The 20,065-nt window shown below is 40.4% G+C and overlaps 1 long non-coding RNA gene and 1 pseudogene across 1 annotated transcript; one reads left to right on the top strand and one right to left on the bottom strand.

Annotated features, from left to right (window-relative positions):
• Window positions 1-397: 397 nt before the first annotated feature.
• On the bottom strand, window positions 398-808 carry LOC108593610 (molybdenum cofactor biosynthesis protein 1 pseudogene; annotated as a pseudogene).
• Window positions 809-3,326: 2,518 nt separating this feature from the next.
• Window positions 3,327-18,990, top strand: LOC128928845 (uncharacterized). The gene is made up of 3 exons (XR_008474521.2): window positions 3,327-3,571; window positions 16,772-16,903; window positions 18,602-18,990. It is a non-coding gene; the product is annotated as an uncharacterized LOC128928845 (long non-coding RNA).
• Window positions 18,991-20,065: the final 1,075 nt, after the last annotated feature.

Genomic DNA, 20,065 nt, shown 5'->3' with positions numbered 1-20,065 from the left:
AGCGACTTCAAATCATCCTGTAATATGCTTTCTGCATCTCTCTAATGGAAATTATTAAAACTTTCTTAAATCTAATTCCTAGAAATACATTACATTAGTGCGTCCTAAACTTCTGTTCATGTACAGCGTCAATGCCTATCGTGACAAAATTTTACACTGATCCCCAGAGGAATGAGATAAATGAGACAACCAAGAGTTTTTCGTGAAGTTAATTGTTTAATTCATTGAATAAATTTAAAAGTTTTTATTGTGAGATTATATCTCTCATACTGTTTTACTTTTAAGTCTTCATTCTTTTGAAGAAGAATGATAGCAAAACAACAGTGTTTTTTTTTTTCCAAAAAAACTTAATTGACAAAATAGAATGAAACCTAGTATTGGTCCCTAAAAGGTTGTTTTAAAAAGGAATCCAGACATCTGCAGACCACTGCTGCCGGACAGTGTCCAGCATCTCCTTATAGCTGACCATCTTCTTGAAGTTCCACTTGTTGCCATCAAAGGGCATGTACTCTATGAAGCGCACGTCCAGGGGGAGGCTCTTGGTCAAGGCCACAAAGTCCAGGAGTTCATCCTCGTTAAGGCCTCTCATCACCACACAGTTCACCTTCGCAGGGTTGTAGCCCAGCTCAATGGCCTTGTGGATGCCGTCCATGACCTTGTGGAAGCCTTTCCTGCGGACAATGAACTCAAACTTGGCAGGCACCAGGGTGTCCAGGCTGATGTTGATGGCGCTGAGACCAACCTTCTGAAGCTGGGGGAGCAGCCGGGCCAGGTTGATGCCATTGGTGGTGACAAGGAATCCAGACATCTGCAGACCACTGAAATTGACAGGATATATATAGCTTTGGAAGGAAAACAAAAGGCATGTGAATGTATTTTTCCACCTGAGAGTCAGCAATGTTAGTAACATTTTTATCTATTTGTATTTCAAAAATGTTCAAATTGAGTTTGAGATTAATGAAACCAAGTTTCAGTAGTATATAAATTTAATAAATGTCCACCATCTCTAATGATTTTTATTCTAGAATTACCATTTTCTTTACAAACTGTCATTTTCAAGACTTCTTCCTTCCAAATACACATACGTGGTGAAATAAACATATATAACTCTATCTCCCGTGTATGGGTGTGTATGGGTGTATTTGTTTGGTAGGTTTTTGAGATCCCGAAGCACTTTGTTGGGTGAAAAAAAAGGGTGAGCAGAGATGGTATCATAAATAAACTATTATTATTTATAATGTACATTTTTCATTCTCATGCACTAATGCACAATGTTATTTATTAGTTTAATCACTGTTGTGAAGATTGTTATTATTTCATGAAATAAAACTGAAAATGGAAATTGGAAAAGAGAAAAATACATGCTATCTTGAGGACATGTAAGAGTTACTACACCTACTCTCTATGTAGGCAAGCTATATTTATTTCTCTTACAATATTATATTCATCAAAGTATTAAATTGCCTCTTACCCCAATAAAGCACTGGAGCATTAGTGACCACTGGAACGCAAACCTCATTTCTTCTTATCATCTCCCACATTACTCCCTTCATTTCTCAAGTCTTACTATAACCATCCCAGTCCCAGACTTGTAACACTTCAAGCCTCAGATGACTGCAGACCAAAGTAGGCACTTCTGCAGCCCAGAGGGTCCAGGGAATTCTGGGGATTTAAAAAAAATTCTGAATGTATCAACTCAACTATCTCCATCTCGAGTCTCAAGAGTCCTCTCTACTCCCATTGGCGGTTTTGACCTGGTGAGGTGCACCTGCTGGGTTGTGAATTCAACCTTCTCTGGAGATCAGCAGTCTTTATAATTAAATACGGAGCTTGCTCTTCAGCTTTTCCTGTCCTCTGGCTAAAAGAGATGAATGAACATTTGTATCTATCAAGGAGGACCTCTGCCTGGTATAAGTCAAGGGCCTTAAATGAGCCACTATTCACCCTCAATCTTTTGCAAGTGCATCAGTAACCCCCAGCAAGTGCATTCAATTAGTAGTAATTCAGTAGTTACCACTTCCCCAACCCTCCAGGGAGGCTGAACTATTGCACCCACCAGTGCATTCTCTTCCAGTGGTAGTCATCCCAGTTCACCACTGAAAAAATTGCGACGATTGCACCCTGTACTAATCTTATGACATGAGAACACCCTGAGCCCTCTAGAATTTTACTGGGTTTTTGGTTTTTGTTTTTTGTTTTTATGAGATGGAGTCTAGCTCTGTCACCCAGGCTGGAGTGTAGTGGCGCAATCTCAGCTCAATGCACCACATCCCTGGTTCAAGGGATTCTCCTGCCTCAGCCTCCCGAGTAGCTGGGATTACAGGCACCTACTACCATGCACAGCTAATTTTTGTATTTTTAGTAGAGACGGGGTTTCACTGTGTTGGCCAGGCTGGTCTGGAACTCCTGACCTCTGCCCACCTCAGCTTCCCAAAGTGCTGGGATTACAAACGTGAGCCACTGCTCCTGGCAGAATTTTGCTAGTATTTTTAAATGCTTTTTCCTTGACCTTGACAAGACTATAATCTCTGACACTTGCTGGGATGCTCCCTGGGACAGTGCGTAAGTAGGTCTCTGAGCCTCCATTTCTCCATTTGTGTTAAACCTAGAACTCACTCGTTTTGTTCTTTAATTAATATCTGAGTGCCAACTATGTGTCAGGCCTAACAATGGTTTATTTTTTCAAGAACTGGGGGGTGGAGGGTGCCTTGTTTATGGAACACTGAGCTCAGCATATGCATATGAAGGTCAGAGGTGGCCACTGGACATGCCACAGGCTCGTAAAAAGAGAATAAATGGAGATCGAATTAAGGGAAAAGTAGATTCCTGGAAAAGCAGGCATGGAGGGAAGCCAAATCCAAACCCCAGGTCCACATCCACCCCTACTGGGACGGACTTTCTTTCTAAGAGTCATTACCAGCACCTGATGTCTGTAGCTACCTTTTGTAACCCAAGTCTGTGAAATTCCCAAGAACATTCTTCTCTCTGTCCCCAGATATAAAGAGAAGTTCATGAATAAACAGGAAAAGTAGAAAATTAGTCAGTGGAAGGGAGAAAGTAACTTGGAGACTGGGTTTCTAAATTTGTGCTAGTGTCTTAAGATTCGAGAGCCTGAGGCAATGGCCATTCTTTATTCCTAATTTAGTTTATCCAGCTCCCTCCCAGGTGTGTTTGTCTGACCGACTCTAAAATTATGCTCTCAGAATGAACTTCTCCAGGGCTGGGGCAAATAAACATCCCTCTTCTATGAGATCATGTCTCCTTTTTATGAGGTATTTTTGTTCCATTCTCCTGGAATTTCTAAATGTGTGCTTTCTCAATTCTGCAGATGGGAAGACCCTGGAGAAAGGAAAAGAAGGTGAGGATAGAAGGGGAAGGTAGGGGCTGAAGATAAAAACTGTGGCAAAGCACACATCTCAGCCCCGTGCTGTCAGAGTCTGCCCGCAGCTCGTCTTGAAAAAAGCACACGCTTCCAGACACAGACTTCCAGTCCCCATGGGAGGGAATCACAGTCAACCAAGGCCACAGACTTCAGGTGAGAGACCTGATGTCTAAGAAGTTACAAGAGGCGGTAAGTGTGACTCCTACCTGACCCCAAGCGTCTGTGTAGCCACGTGTTTATTCTTGGCATGACTTCATTGACAAATTTCTCCTTCCCAGCGTCTTGATAGAAACTACTCTAGATCTGACCCCCAAAACTCAACCTTCTCTGGAGATCAGCAGACCTTGTGATTAAATACGAAGTCTGCTTTTCCGTTTTTCCTGCCCTCTGGCCACAAGAGATGAAAAGAATATTTGTATCTTTGTTCCTGAGTGTGCTGCTACCAACTCCCCAGTTGCCAATCAGCATCTTTTCCTCAGCCCCTCTTTCTGTGTCCAAGAGGACTCCTGGTGCCAGCTCTGGCTTTGCTCCTTGTCATGGTTTTCTCTGGGACCCAGGAATGCTCACATTCAGGTCTCTTTCATGCAAGCCCCATGCACACATCACTTAATAGTTATTGCCCAGTGATGCTTCTGGAGATAGGCAATGTGCTCATCAGCAGGTGAACCAAGAAGAGGAGAAAAGATGGCAAGGCTTTCCGGCAATAAGGAAGTGAGAATCTCACCACACATATACAGGCAGCACAAGGACATGTGCACTGCTAGAATCATGAGCTATGGCAGGGGTTTCCAGGGCCAATGCTTTATCCCCAGTCTAGCTTGTGAGCTTTTGTGCTTCTCCATAAGCCAGTCCTCCCATTAAAGCTTCCCTGGCGACTCAAAATAGAAGTGATTATTCCAAGTCAGGATGCTGAGTTATTTTGTAACAGAATTGCTACTTACTAGTAATACAAGCCTAAGCAAGTCATCACCTCTCTGAGTCTTGGTGTCGTTTTCTACAAAGTGAGGATGTTGGACCAACCCATCTCTGTGATCCCTCCAGCTCTTAGTACCTAGCGGACACACAGGTTTCTCACACGTGTTCTTCCCTTACAGATTTCAGGACCATCAGCTCAGAATATGGCTTCACGCACATGTTCTTCCTACAGAGATTTAGGGCCATCAGCTCAGAACATCCCCCTTCTCCCTCTGAAGAAAGTTTAATTCATGTTTAATTTTGCAGATTCCCCAGGGAGCTGCCTGTGTGGGCTGGTTATCGGTCAAGTTGGACATAAAGAGAGCAGTTAGGACAGTTAGGACTGGGCACTGTGACTCATGTCTGTAATCCCAGCACTTTGGGAAGCCGAGGCAGGCAGATTACTTGAGGTCAGGAATTTAAGACCAGCTTGGCCAACATGGTAAAACCCTGTCTCTACTAAAATTACAAAGATTAACCAGGTGTGGTACGTGTCTGTAATCTCAGCTACTTGGGAGGCTGAGGCAGGAGAATCACTTAAACCCAGAGGAGGAGGTTGCAGTGAGCGGAGATTGGGCCACTGTATCCTAGCCTAAGCGACAGAGCAAGACTCCATCTCAAGAAAAAAGAGAGAGAGAGAGAGAGAGCAGTTAGGAAGAAAGATCATACACATTTTAGGTAACAGCTAGACTGTGGTTATTCTGGAGAAGAGGACAGGTTTGCCCTGTTTCATCCTCCAGTATAATCACCTTCATTGAACTCTTGACAGTTTTTTTATGCATATGATACCCCAATCGAATCAGCAAAGTTGGCACTATGGTCTTCATCTTATGGAGAAGGAAACTGTGATTGGAGGGGCAAGAATTTGGCTTGAAACTCCACAGTCTTTCAACTTTGCCATGCTTGCCTGTCTCAGCGCAGGAAGAGAAGGATCAGGCCAGCATGGTTAGGGCATTACTATTGTACTTTTCAGCCATGCTAGTTTTATGTTTTACCTATTGTTTTTTGATAAACATATCTGTTTCCTATTAATTTAGCAAAATCTGCTGCAGGTTTTGGTTTAAAAAATGGTTTCATTAGTTTTCACTAACATTTCCATCTCTATCGGTGCCTAATAAGTAGAATAAGATTCCATTAAAAGGTCGATGAAAAAGCTAACACCTATGAGTGTTCACAGAATTTACTAGGTGTTATGCTTCAAGGGAAAAAATGAGTCATGGCATATTTGAGTACATGCAATGATGAATAGATCTGACTGTTCTTTTGCGATTGCTGTGATTCTCCCAATACTCAGATGCTGTCACTTTTCTTCTCGACCACCCAAGAGTGGCCATGTGCCACCCTAGCCTGTCATTCCGCAGCTCGTTATTATAGATCCTACAACCCATTATGGCCAGCCAGTCATTCTATCAACCCATCCTCGAATTTCTTAGGCAGCCCATAAATGAGACCAGCATGATTTTGATTCAGTTGGTATAAAGCAGATATTTTCAACTTATCCTTTTGATTTTTTCCTCTATAACTTTTTTGAAAATTTTAAAAATGCAGAAAAGTACAAAGAAAAGAATTTAATAATCATCCAATTATCCCCTGCCCAAAACTGACTACTATACAGATCTTGTCATATTGATTTCTAGTCTTTTTTTTGGTTTTTACACTTGAAAATCACCTGTTGTGCTCTGCTCATGTACCCCAAAACCTAAAATCCAATAAAAAATTTAAAAAATAATAATAATTTTTTAAAAAATCACCTGTTGTGGTAAAAATGATACATGCCTATTCTAAAAATACAAAGACTGCAGAAAAGCACAAAGCCAAATATAATTTTTTTTAATCCAAATTCTACATCCAGAAATAACTATTGTTCATATTTGGTTAAAATCATGACATATATCTTCCTATGCAAAAATACAGAAAAAAGAACTGATAAGTAGAGAGAGGGAGGAGAAACATCCATTTATAAAAGTGGGCTTATTTTCATATATATACTTTTCATTAAAAAGAATTAATTTTAAATTTACTTTGATTTTACAGAAGTAAAAGAAACTACAGTGAAATCAAAGTAATTTTTGAACTTCAAATAAATGTTTTTCTCATTTTTTAAAGCTATATTTTTAAAAAGCTATCTCTGAGGTTAAGAAATGAGTGTACTAAAAACATGAGAAGATTGGAGTATTTTTAAGCTACCTATTTTACAGGGGATGATCTTTCTTCACGACTTGCAATTTGCTGTGACAGATGAGAACTTTCAGATTCTCCAATATTTTTCCTATTCTCTCCTATTTTCCTCAGGTCTCTATTTAAATTGTTGTGTTTTCTTTATCCATTCATCTCTTGATGAACATTTAGGTTGTTTCCATGATTTGGTTGTTGCGAATAGTGCTGCAATGAACATGGGGTTGCTACTATCTCTTCAAGATCCTCATTTCAGTTCTTTTGAATAAATACCTGGACGTGGGATTGCTGATTCATATGGCGATTCCATTTTTAATTTTTTGAGGAGCTTCTATACTATCTTTCCCTGTGGTCATACCATTTTGCATTTCCACCAACGGTGTACAAGGGATGGACTTGTGACTCAGTTTTATTTTCAATTCAGAGAAAAATTTCTGTTATTCTTTTTTTTAATAATTTGTTGGAGACATCCAACGTTTTTATGTAGAATTTTTTTGTTGTTTACATCCATTAGCTTCAATTTAATTACTTTATCTTTTGTCTTTTTCATTGCATTTATTTAGAATGTCTCAAGCCTTTCTTTTTTTTTTTTTTCTTTTTGAGATGGAGTCTCACTGTGTCGCCCAGGCTGGAGTGCAGTGGCATGGTCTCAGCTCACTGCAAACCCCACCTCCTGGGTTCAAGCAATTCTCCTGCCTCAGCCTCCAGAGTAGCTGGGATTACAGGCATGAGCCACCATGCCTGGCTAATTTTTGTATTTTTAGTAGAGACAGGGTTTCACCATGTTGGCCAGGCTGGTCTCAAACACCTGACCTCATGTGATCCACCCGCCTCAGCCTCCCAAAGTGCTGAGATTATAGGCATGAGCCACAGCACCCAGCCTCAAGCCTTTCTTCTATGTTACTAATTCAAATTTCAGCAACGTTTAAATTGTGCTCTTCATTGTTACCAATTTCTAGTTTGAGAGTGTTATTGTTTCGTTCTCCTAATTCCATAATGCTTCCATAACTCTTTGATTTTGTTCTATTGTTTTATCTTTGAATTCTTGATTTATTATATTTGTTTTCTTATAAAGCCAAATTACTCTAAAACATAAAGTGATTGTGAAGTACTTCTTCTGTTCCTATGTTTCCTTTTATACAGAATCTGTACAATATACATCTTAGCTGCTTGCTTTTACTTGGGGTTTTACTTGTTGTTTTTTGTTTTTTTTTACTGTAGTGGGTTTGCATTGCTGCCATGCTGTTTATTTGCATTTTGCTCATGCTCGCCAGCCCTGTGCAGACTTTCTGTGTGGTTTGACACAGTGGGATGACTTCTTGGCTCCCTTCTCACCGGGTCTGAAACCAGTTTAAGTTTTCTGCCGAAGACCCAGCTGGGCCCCTACCCTTGACATGGTAGGCAGGGCAGATTTGGTTGGAAAAGTTAATCCTGCTCTCTCTTCCATGATTTTGCTATCTGTGCTGTACAAAGCATTACCCTACCTCATGGTGATGAAGATGGAAGCATCTCCTTCCCATTGCTCAGTGACCCTGGGCTTCAGTAGATTTCTCCAGTCCTATGTGTAGCCATGGAGCTCTCCTCACTCACTGCTTTCTCCCAGTATCATTTCCATGGTTCCTCAGTCACCATGGACTGAGAAGGAGAAAATAAGGTCACTTTGTTCCATCTGCTTCTCTTCAAATTTGGGGCCAGTAGTGCGAATTCTTAGAATGTCATTGTCTCTCCAGTCTGGAGAATTCAGTCATGACTAGGATTTCACTCTGTTCCAGCATCTTCTTGAGTCTTTTCATAATGGCCAGCTTTTTGGTGTTTTTTTTTTTAACATTTATTGTACCATTTTATATTTCGTCACTTGATTACTGCTTATGGTGCTTCTTGTTTTTCTTTTCCTATTTCCTTATTTCCTTATGTTTTGGGGAAGGCATGCAGTTTTAGTCTACCAAGTTAGCCCAAAGTCTCATACTTGTCTATATGCTGTTGAACTGTACAACACACTTCCATGTACACCCAGGATTTGAGCAATTTCTGGCACAACAACTGTACCTCCTTCCTTTCTTTCCCACTCAAAAATGCATATGTGAAAAGCAAGTGTTACTGTCTGACTCAGGGCATCCCACAGAGTGCTTACTCAACCAGTATTTACTGAAAGAGAGTGACACTAACATACAGCGATGAACAAAACAGGGCAGTCTAAGCCTTTATAGAACTTCGAGCCCACGGGAGCAGCCAGATATTAATCAAAAAACCACACAAAGAACATTAAGTTAATTTCAGTTGTGTAAGATGAAGAGATTTCTGAGGATAGATGATGGTGAGGCCAGCACAACAATGTGGATGTACTTAATGCCACTGAACTGCATGCTTAAAATTGGTTAAGACAGTACATTTTGTTATGTGTATTTCACTACAAGTTTTACAAAACAAGATTAAGTATTATAAGAGGGAGATAAATAGTGCTGTGAAAGCATAGATGAGGGGAGGTCAGGAGACCCTTCCTTCCCTGAGGAAGAAATGATTGAGCTGAAATTCAGAGCAACAATAGGATGGAGGTTATTATAGGGATAACCTTGAAACCACTTCAACTTATAAAAAAAGATAAATTATCCACAAATGCTGGTACTTCATTATTGGTATGGCAGGATAATATATTTGAAATATTAGCCAATATTTTTTCCTATATTTTGCTTTCACCTTTCTACCCTTTCCCCTTGCCCAGCCCCAAGCAGCTGGATTTGCCTGCACTTGCTTTGTAGGGAGAAAGGAGGCAGTGAGGAGAAAATCACACAGCCTTGGAAACTCATTCTGGATTTTGTTTTTTCAGAAAAACAGAAAATTTAAGTACCACAAAGAGAACTTGGGGTACAGGTTTTAGAGAGAAATCATGAATAAAAGAGCCAGGGTCCCTCCCATTCCCAGATTTTAAAATATTTCTCAAGCTCGAGATAGGGAGCCTAAAGAGAAGCAATGAGGTGGTAGAAATTTGGGACCGGGAGGAAGGAGCACCTGGGGCAAACCCCAGGGTGGTACTGACATAGCCAGGTGAGTGTGAGGCATCTGAGAGCAGGAAAATGTCCCCATTCTTGGGGAAGATCCCTGGGAGGCAGCAAGATGCAGAGAGGACATTGCTGCCTCCTGTGTCTGGGACCGTTGGACAGAGCCATGGGTGGCCGCACAGAATTTGCTGAACTCCAGTGTGACAGAGCAATTCCTGCACCCCCTAAGCATCCAGGAGATAGAGTGAGCCAATGAATCTGAAACTTATCAGGGAGAGGAAGGATGTCTCCTAGGCAACCTGAGTAAACTGAAAACCAAGAATCAGATGGTTAATGAACATCTCAACAGATGCCCACGTGGCCAGGTGACATCAAGGGCTTAACAGCGCCACATACTCACCGATGCTTTGACATCACCATCTGCCCCTGCCACACGACCTGTCCCAGAACAAGAAAAATGAATTGACTATGATGATGTCTCCGGCATCCTAACAGATTGAGAGGACAAAATAAAATTAGAAGGACTCATTGGAGAATAAAGCAAGCTATGGGTTTTGCTCCCTAGTTTTTAGGCTGAGATTCACAGTAAAAGAGAATTGCAGCTGGGTGGCTCATGCCTGTAAACCCAGCACTTTGGGAGGCCCAAGATGGGCAAATCACTTGAGGTCACAAGTTCAAGACCAGCCTGGCTGACATGGCGAAACCCCATCTCTATTAAAAATACAAAAATTCGCTGGGCATGGTGGCATGTGCCACCCTAGCTACTCATGAGCCTAAGGCAGCAGAATCACTTGAACCCGGGAGGCAAAGGTTGCAGTGAGCCAAGCTTGCCCACTGCACTCCAGCCTGGGCTACAGAGGGAGATTCTGTCTCAAAAAAAAAAAGAAAAGAAAATTGCCTCTGACATCCTCTTTATGGTTCTTAGTAATATACCTGTATGTCATGGGATGAAGGTTTAGAAGCACTGATACAAATGTTCCCCACTGGGACATCTATAGGCAGAGTCCAGCCCATCAGTCATGGGTGAGGGAGGGAGTTGTGCCTCTCCGACAAAGAAGCCTACAAACAGCTGCAAGCCAACCCCTGGTGCCAGACAGAGCAGACCCTGCTCTATTGTTTCAGCTCATCACGCTGCTCTCTTCTTGCTTGTTACCTTCCATTTAGGAGCTTGATACATCTCACAGATTTCTTAACGATGGTGAGCATGTCTTTAACTTTGGTGTCTTTTTTTTTTTAACCCCTTGCTGAAAAGATGGTATATCGTGGCTTCTCTGTAAATATCTGTTGAATGAAAGACTTCAGCTTTGTATCCTTTAGCTACTATAACGGCCTGTACAGAGTAAATTGAATTTAAATGTGGCTGCTGGGAGGCCTGAGTTTAACAGTTTGGCCAGCTCTGCATGAAATTCTGGATTTACCCAAAGACAACCTAATGCTTTTAGATAATCTGGCCTAATTTTTAACACTCAAAATTTCAGTTCCTGCTGAGTCCTAATTTGAAAAATATTTTCAACATCTGGAATGTAGAATACTTAATTAATCGTTCCATCGATACCCAGTTGAATAGAAGCCTAGAGGTTAAAACCTGACACTTTTAAAATATTAGACTAAGCCGTTTAGACCTCTAAATGTTGTGTTAAACTCGGAAAATGAGGCTAATGCTGTGATCAATGCTGAGAGCCAGCTGCATACGACAGACAGGTTTCAAATAGTGTGGTCACGCTGCCCTCTCGTGGTGTAATGCATCTGAAACATTTCTGCAGAAAAACTAGTAGACCACTACTAATGATAAATTAGACCACATTCTAAGACTTTGTAAACCTCTCAGGTGTTACTGATTTCATTTAATCCCCATAGCAATCCTACTTGCAAAGATGCTGCTATTATCCCCATATTGCAAATGAGAAAACTGAAGCTCAGAGAAGTTAACACACCAAGTTCACACTAGTTACGTAAAAGAACTGGTATGTCTGATTCCAAAGTCCATATGCTTTTCACTATATTATATAACTAATTTGTTCATAGCTATGTCTCCAGTGCCTTACACATGGTGGGTACTCACTAAATATTTACCGAATGGATGAATGACAATAGCCTCAGTTTTGGTTTTACAGCAGCAGTTAAAAATACATCAAGTCTATGTCAGAACCTAGCATGTGTTGGGTAACTGCCATATACATGTATAATTCCATTATGCTCAACCAGGGAAAAGTCAAGACTTATTCTTGTACCCAGCAATCCCATTACTGGGTATATAACCAAAGGAATATAAATCATTCTATTATGAAGACACATGCAAGCATATGTTCATTGCAGCACTATTCACAATAGCAAAGACATGTAATCACTCTAAATTCCCACCGATGATAGACTGGATAAAGAAAATATGGTACATATACACCATGGAATACTATGCAGCCATGAAAAATAACAAGATCGTGTCCTTTGCAGGAACATGGATGGAGCTGGAGGCTCTTATCCATAGCAAACTAACACAGGAACAGAAAACCAAATACCACATGTTCTCACTTATAAGTGGGAGCTAATGGTGAGAATACGTAGACACAGAGGCAAACGACACACACTGGAGTCTTGTGACGGGTAGAGGGTGGGAGGAGGGAGGGGATCGGGAAAAACAACTAATGGACACTAGGCTTAATACCTAGGTGATGAAACAGTCTATACAATGAAACCCCATGACACAAGTTTTTCTATGTAACAAATTTGCACTTGTACCCCTGAACTTAAAAATTAAAAAAAAAAACTCATTCTGCTATATTCTTCATTATTTTTAATTTATATATAAACATATGTATATATCTGTTTTTATATATACACATATGTGAGTATATATTTTCTATGTATATATTATGTATGTATATATGCATGTATATGTATATTATATATTATATATATTAATACTTGTATATATATTATATGCATACATATGTGTTTGTATGTTATATACACATATGTATACATATAAACAGATATATATCTGTTTATATATAAATTAAAAATAAATAAAGAATGAGCTAAAGAATATAGCAGAATATTGAGACCAGCCTGGCTGAACATGGCAAAATATCATCTCTACTAAATTAAAAATAAATAAATACTGAGCTAAAGAGTATAGCAGAATTCTGGGCACGGGGGCTCACACCTGTAATCCCAGCACTTTGAGAGGCTGAGGCGGGTAGATCACGTGAGGTCGGGCGTTCAAGACTAGCCTGGAGAAACCCCGTCTCTACTAAAAATCCAAAATTAGCCAGGTGTAGTGGCACATGCCTGTAATCTCAGCTACTCAGGAGGCTGAGGCAGGAGACTCTCTTGAACCCAGGAGGCACAGGTTACAGTGAGCTGAGATCGGACCATTGTACTTCAGCCTGGACAAAAATGAAATTCTGTCTCAAAAAAAAAAAAAAAGAATACAGCAGAATATCAAGACCAGCCTGGCTGACATGGCAAAACCCCATCTCTACTAAAAATATAAAAATTAGCTGAGTGTGATGGCATGTGCCATCCCAGCTACTCAGGAGACTGAGGCAGAAGAATCACTTGAACCCAGGAGACAGAGGTTCAATACATACATATTATATTTGTATATATATAACATATACATGCATATATATACATAAATTTTAGTAGAGACAGTGTTTTCACTGTGTGGCCCAGACTCATCTCAAACTCCTGGCCTCAAGCAATTCTTCCGCCCTCGGATTCCCAAAGCACTGGGATTATAGTGAGCTACCACACCCAGCTTCGTTTCTTTAAATACTGGCTTTTCCATTGCTTCTCTAAGAGCTGGAACTGGACCACATTTCTGTAAGGATTTACTGTGTGGTGTTTTGGAGCATGGGTCTTAATTATTAACATCCTAAATTATCTAAATTACTTAATAGTGGCATAAGATAGCTTTTTTAAAATGTCTGTGTCGTTTTTTAATTGTACTCATCAAAGCAGCTTTGGGAGGATTGTCTGTTATTTGTAAATCTGCACCCCAGGCAGTTTTGTAACTGCCAAGAGGCCCCTCTTCAGAAATCATGGGCCCATAGCAAAATCTAGAATTAAAGCATAAAGATCCCAAAGTCACCACCTGTTTCCCAGCTCAATGAGCCACTCCACCACAGGCAAGTATTTAGGAAGTATGAGTGAGGAATGGGAAATTTGAAAAAAGAGCAGCTTGGGTATCTTTCCAATAGATATTCAAGTCAACAATAAAAATGCATGAATATATATTATTAAACCAAAGTTCAGAGAGTGAGAAATGCGGGTTATTAAATTCCTATTTGAAAAAAAAACAAGGAAGCAGAATAATCCCTAAGACTCCTGTCATCTCCAAAATATTCTAATTGAAATTAGAGGAAAATTGCCTTTCTGTTTTCTTTTCTCTGAGATCAGCAATCAATGTTAAACAGACCTGACCATGTTCTGAAATCTCAGTCTTTGTGACTGCAAATTCGTTCATTCAGTCAACAGAGATCTGTTGAATTATGCCATGTGCCCTATCTTAAGATAGCTTTGGGGTTGGATTTTACATGGAAGGAAAGCTGACATTCTTCCTCCATAGTCTGAAGTTGCTGGTTGTTCACAGCCCTTTGATGAGTTCTCCAAAGTCTCTTTTATCTGAGGGGGATCACGGCAGGCAAGAGAGCTTTCCTGAGGCCGAAAAGCCTCCAGAGTAGAGTAGAGAGGGAACGAGGAGGGCTCTGGGGGTGAGTTAAACCATGAAGACGATATTCCCACCTGAAAAGAGGCATGAGAAGGGGACTGGTAGGAAGATCAATAGCGCGGACCCAGTTGATCAATTGCAGAACATTTCAAATCTGACCTTCAGATCTCTGAAGGTGAATCCTCACTTTCCCGCATTGTCACTGAGCTGTGTGTAAATTATTTTCCTAAATCACTAAGGAAAGAAAATAGCACAAAAATCTCTGTATTCTCCAAGACAACAGTCCACATTGGGAAGCCAGGGCCCCAGCATGTGAGCAGGGGTGGCTGGAAGCACATTCCCCAGGGCTGATTGCACCTCCTTGGGGCTCCCCAAAGTCATCCCCATGGGTGGCAGGGGAATGGGAGAGTCACACAAGGTCTATGCATGGAGACAAATTGGTTGAAGGACTTGAGGGCAGGCTGAGGTGCTCCTACTGCCCAGATGTCATATGCACCGAAAGATAGTGACTCTCTTGATCCTCAATATTCCAGCCTAATCAGAGAACGCCTTTGCGTTATGGTTATGGGAATACAGGGAATCCTGGTTGACTGCTAGTGGGGTGTTAGAATCTTTAACAAAGCATTGGCCCTTTATAGGTCTGTTACCCTTTCTAAAAGGAGAAAGTGAGCCAGGCACAGTGGCTCACGCCTGTAATCCCATACTTTGGGAGGCTGAGCCAGGGTTCAAGACCAGCCTGGCCAACATGGTGAAACCCCGTCTCTACTAAAAATACAAAAAAGTACCCGGGCATGGTGGCAGGTACCTGTAATCCCAGCTACAAGAGAGGCTGAGGCAGGAGAATTGCTTGTACTGAGGGGGTTGGGCGGGGGAGGGGGGAGCCGGAAGGGGGCTGGCGAGGTTGCAGTGAGCATAGATCGTGCCATTGCACACCAACCTGGGCAACAAGATGGAAACCCCATCTCAAAAAAAAAAGAGAGAGAGAGAGAGAGAAGGTGAGATTAGATGCTCTCAAAGGATGGATCCAAGCCTGAATTTTCACTTTGAAGAGTCAAAGTGAACAGCCAGCCTTGTTACCCCTTAGTCTTCAAATATCAAATTCTTCTGAAGCTGCAGATTTGTAAGGACATTTCCACCTTTCAGCCTACTTTGCCCCAACAATATTGCACAGGACATGTAAGATTTTCTTGGCTGGCGGAGCATGGTGGCTCACACCTGTAATCCCAGCACTTTGGGAGGCTGAAGCGGGCAGATCACCTGAGATCAGGAGCTCAAGACCAGCCTGACCAACATGGCAAAACCCCATCTCTACTAAAAATACAAAAATTAGCTGGGTATGGTGGTGGGTGCCTGTAATTCCAGCTACTCAGGAGGCTGAGGCAAGAGACACCACTTGAACCTAGGAGGCAAAGGCTGCAGTAAGCTGAGATCATGCCATTACACTCCATCTCAAAAAAAAAAAAAAAAGATTGATTTGGCTGATATCTACATGTTTAAAGATCTCTCTGTTCCTATTACTGGATTTATTAGCTCTCCTATTATAATCGTAGTAAAATAAAATCTAAAGTAAAACTAAATAAATAAATATGCCATGGCTGGGATACCAGTAGGGACAGAATGGCTTTCTTGGCTGAGCCCTATAGCACCTACCTTATTTGGTTCATTTAGCTTGTGGATAGAAATGTCCCTTTTTTTTTTTTTTTGAGACGGCGTTTCGCTCTTGTTACCCAGGCTGGAGTGCAATGGTGCAATCTCGGCTCACCGCAACCTCCGCCTCCTGGGTTCAGGCTATTCTCCTTCCTCAGCCTCCTGAGTAGCTGGGATTACAGGCACGCTCCACCACGCCCAGCTAATTTTTTTGTATTTTTAGTAGAGACGGGGTTTCACCATGTTGACCAGGATGGTCTCGATCTCTTGACCTCATGATCCACCGGCCTCGGCCTCTCAAAGTGCTGGGATTACAGGCTTGAGCCACGCGCCCAGCCGAAATGTCCCCTTTTAAAGTAAACGCTACTGAGCATTCACTCAAAACTCTATCTAGTGTTAGATCTGAACCAACATTTCTTAAGGTTCAAACAGGTGAAATGCTCTTCACCTTCCGGTCTACCTGGTAAGTTTCTGTACATTTCTCTTAGTGATGGCTTTTTACTCATCTCACATCTGAGGGCAACAAGCTTTTACTCTGTTCTACTAGCAGTAATCCATCAGGCATGCTGCAGGATCTCCATATTCTAAATCAACTTACTTAGAAGACACAGCATTTTTTTTATTGCCTCTTATCTGTAAGTCCCATCACATCCTCTACACCTCCTATCTCTAGCTTGCACCGCATGACCATTGCAGGCACATTCACCTCCTGCTCCTGGCCTCCTGGAACTAATCCTCCCCTATCCAAATCTTTAGCAGGAACTAATCCTCCCCTATCCAAATCATTAATGCTTAGAATGATTAATGCTTAATCATTCTAAGCATTAATCTGGTTTTGTTTACTTACTGTGGATGAATATGTAAATTTCTACTCTGTCTGAACATTGTTTCTGAGCTACTTGTGTTTATTTATTCACTCCTTTCTCATCTCTCTCCCAATTTTAGGCCCCAGGCAACCTCACACGACCTAACTGGATTCTCTCAAGCCATCCTTTCAAAAGGAATGAAAATTGAAGTCTCTCTTCTATGCCTGAAGACTCTAGGATGCCTGCAGAGTCAGGAACTCTGGAATCTTAGGTATCCTCCTGACATACCCATCTCCATCACCCCTGGCTGAACATGCTGAGAAAGAATGACCTGGCATGCTTGCAGAAAAGAGGCACTATTTGCTGTGTGTGAGCATGCACAGGCTCTTGGACACACTCCATGCACCACCCAGCATGGTCCTGTTTTGTGTAGTATGGCTTCATTCTTTTGCATTTCTACTCCCAGTGAGCCATATGACAATTTTTTTTAATTAAAAGAAATGACAAATCTTTTTTTTTTAATCTCTGGAAATGTTTAAGACATCTTCTGAAAGAACTGGGGAATGGATGATTGTGAACATTGTGTATATCCTGCAAGGACATAATTAAATTTGCAATAACTCTATCCCCTTTTGAATGAGTCATAAAAACCAACAGAAAGTGGTCAGTAATTAGGCATGTGTCTGATGCCTGTCTTATTTCTTCTTTTTTTCCTTTCCTTTTTTTTTTTTTTTTTTCTTGAGACAGAGTCTTGCTCTGTCACCCAGGCTGGAGTGCAGTGGTACAATCACAACTCGCTGCAACCTCTGCCTCCTGGGTTCAAGTGACTCTTATGCCTCAACCTCCCCAGTAGCTGGGATTATAGAAATGCACCACCATGCCTGGCTAATTTCAGTATTTTTAGTAGAGACGGGGTTTCACCATGTTCCCCAAGCTGGTCTCAAATTCCTGGCCTCAAGCCATCTGCCCACCTCAGCCTCCCAAGTTGTCTTATTTCTTAATGGAGTCTGAACTCAAAGAAGAAAGAAAAAGGTAGGCCTTGTTATCTTCCTCAAATTCCAACAAGAAAGACAAACACTAAACACAGAATACATAAATTTAAAATTAACTACCAATTGGGATAAGTGCCATGAAGTAAAACAGGGAGACCACACTTGTTGATAATATGCACAAGCTCTTTTTCATTTTTGGATAAACGTTTTTGGGCTACATGTGGATGTTGAGCTATAAAATACAACTGATCTGGCAAAAGAATAAGCTTATCCCTTACTTGACAAAAATTTACACAATGTTTTGGGAGTTAGGGTTTTCTGTCAGTTCCTTGGCATCTTATTTGGTTTTTTGGGTGTTGGCTATTAATTTATAAGAGTTTCAGCCCATGTTCCTATTTAACAAGTCTTTTTTTAACACAAAAAAAGAAAGAATTTTTTAACCCTCAAGCTCTTCTTTGATCCATACTGCTGTGATGCAAGATGTCAGTATCAATTGCCCTGACCGGAATGAAAGGGGATCCACCCTAGACTCTATATTTTCAGGGACACACACTTCTGCAAGTGCCACAAATGCACTCTGGCTCAGTGTGACCAGCAACCTAAACCTAACTCAGAACCAACACTATCCAGGGTTGGGAAAGGATTCTACATCGCTTTCCGAAGACCTTGAAACAGAAGGCAGTTGTGTCTAGAAGTCTTGAAAGGCTTTGTATTGCTGATATGGTGTGGATCTGTGTCCCTACCCAAATCTCATGTTGAAATGGGATTTATATTTCAACATGAGATTTGGGTAGGGACACAGATCCACATCATGTCAGCAATATCGGGCACGGTGGCCAGTAACTGGATTCTGGCAGCAGTTTCTCATGAATGATTTAGCACCATCCCCCTTGTGCTGTTCTCATGATGGGGTTCTCTTGGGATCCAGCTGCTTAAAAGTGTGTAGGACTTCCCCTCACTCTTTCTTCCTCCTCCAGCCATGTAAGATGTGCCTGCTTCCTCTTGGCCTTCTGCCATGATCATAAGTTTCCTGAGGCCTCCCCAGAAGCTGAGCAGAAGTTAGCATCATGCTTCCTGTACAGCCTGTAGAACGGTGAGCCAATTAAACCTCTTTACTCTCTAAATTACTCAGTCTCAGATATTCAGATTTATAGCAATGTGAGAATAAACTAATAGAATTTGCTTCAATGCCAATGTCAGAGGTAGACACTGTTTCAGCAAGAGACAACACAAATGGATTTATTTCTTAGAGAACAGAAATGTAACAGATTTTCTCGAAATATATTATCATTTCCCAGTAGGGCCATGCATCCATTTTTTTATTCACTCAATACTCCAAGTTACAGTTCTAGAGCTTCTCACAACTTTCATGATGTTCACAGCAGTTGCATAATGACAATAAAATATTTTGCAGTATTAAACAATTCATATTATTCTTAGTAGAAATATGTCTAGACATAACAAGTATGAAGCTTGACACTGACCCTTTACGTTGGTAACTAGAGAGACAATGAATTCTGGAATTGTAAATCACTGGCATTTTATAAAAATATTTGATGTGATTTAATTAAAATTTCAAAAAATTAAATAGAAATATTTTAACTTCATCTTAATCATTTATTTAAAATATTATTTTTATTAATTATAATAGGTGCCTTCCTTTAATTTTAGTATATAATTTTTATATTTCCAAAGAAAGATAATTTCTAAAATATATATATTTATTACAATTTTTTTATTTTCAAATTTACTTCCATTTATATCTTAAATAAAAGTGTGTCAAAATTACATACACTTTGAGTTTTATTGTTGAATGCTTTGGATCATTGAGATCATGATAGAAATAGAATATACAGAAGTGGCACTCAGAATGAAAATGAGCTAAACAGAAAATAAGTGGAAGTTCTTCAAAGAGGCAGATTGCATAGGTATTTTAAAACTGAAAACAAGGGAAATGAACAAATTTCTGCCAAGTATGTCCCACAGAAAATTCCTGACCAAGATATTGTGTATTCTCTATTTAATGAATATTTAATTGCTATTTTAAAAAGTAAATTAGCAAATTATTCTTATCAATTCACAGTCTGCACAGGTCAGATGAAATGCCTACAATATTATATTCTTCACCAAATGAAGATGCAATTACATGTCACAAAACATAATTTGCACAGAGAAAACACAATGCAATTTCTTTAAAAAAAAGTTGAATAAAGAATAATTGATCATATTCAATAAAGATAAGGAAAAGCAAACTGAGAACCTTACTGTGATGTTCTTAAAAGGATAACACTACCTATCCAAAGTTTACTATCCATAATGATGCTTTCTGTCTCAGTAAAAGCACAGTATCTAGGTTTAGCAGAAAATTGTTTCAAATTTTGATGCTAAAATGAACAAAAATATAACGAAGCAAGTGATCACTCTCAAGTTTAGAAGATTCC

Source organism: Callithrix jacchus, chromosome 8, assembly GCF_049354715.1.
Source record: "Callithrix jacchus isolate 240 chromosome 8, calJac240_pri, whole genome shotgun sequence".
Taxonomy (NCBI): Eukaryota; Metazoa; Chordata; class Mammalia; order Primates; family Cebidae; genus Callithrix; species Callithrix jacchus.
The sequence above is the reverse complement of the archived record's forward strand: the minus strand, read 5'-3'. Positions and strand labels throughout refer to the sequence as shown.